The following is an 891-nucleotide window of genomic DNA, read 5'->3' as shown; positions in this document are numbered from 1 at the left end:
GACTAATGACATTTACAAACTTCATCAAGCGAAATGAGAAAAGGTGCAGGTAAACCATAGTATGAATGGAAAATGCACTGAATCACAGAGGCTGAGAAGATTTTAAAAATAATGGATATTGTGAATAACTGTATGTCAATACATTTAAAAATGCACTGGAAATGAACAAATTCCTACAAAAAGAAATCACCTGTATTGACTCAAGAAAAAGCAGAGACCCTAAATAGTCATAAAATCATAAAATATTTATTATCAGTAATCAGATAAGTTCCCCCAAAGCAAACTCCATACCTAGATGACTTCATCAGCAAGATCTACCAAATCTTCAAAAATAAATACTTCCAATTTTATGCACACTCTTTAAGAGAATTAAAAAACAGGTGTTGTATGAAAGAAGAGAAGGTTATTCTGTTTTGTCAAGGATGGAAGAAACCCTTAGGCCTAACCACACGCATATTGTTAAGACATCACATAGCATCTAACCATTGCCTTTTTTGGTGAGGGATGAGGGTATAGCTCAGTGGTAGAGCCCTTGCTTAGCATGTAAAAGGACTTGGGTTCAATCTATATTACCACATGCACATACACAAAAAGGATACACTTTTAAAAATTTCTTTTCTTTATTTTGTTTATTTATTTTTATGTGGTGCTGAGGTTTGCCTCACATGTGCAAGACAAGCACTCTGCCACTGAGTCACAGCCCCAGCCCCACAAAAGGATACACTCTCGATAGAAGGCAAATGTAACCTGCAATTAACACCTATCAAGGACATCATGAGAAAGAAAATTAGAGGCCAAGCTTACTCCTGAATATAGATGCAGAAATTCCAAGCAGAATATTAACAATATATTAAAATGATAATATATAATAATATATAATAATGGTGATAA

At 34.1% G+C, this 891-nt stretch overlaps 1 pseudogene; it reads left to right on the top strand.

Moving 5' to 3' along the window:
* The first annotated feature begins 380 nt into the window (after positions 1–380).
* On the top strand, positions 381–494 carry LOC125614265 (annotated as a pseudogene).
* The last annotated feature ends 397 nt before the right edge of the window (positions 495–891 follow it).

This window comes from Marmota marmota, unplaced genomic scaffold, assembly GCF_001458135.2.
Source record: "Marmota marmota marmota unplaced genomic scaffold, marMar, whole genome shotgun sequence".
Lineage (NCBI taxonomy): Eukaryota > Metazoa > Chordata > Mammalia > Rodentia > Sciuridae > Marmota > Marmota marmota.
This window is presented reverse-complemented; position numbering and strand designations above follow the sequence as displayed.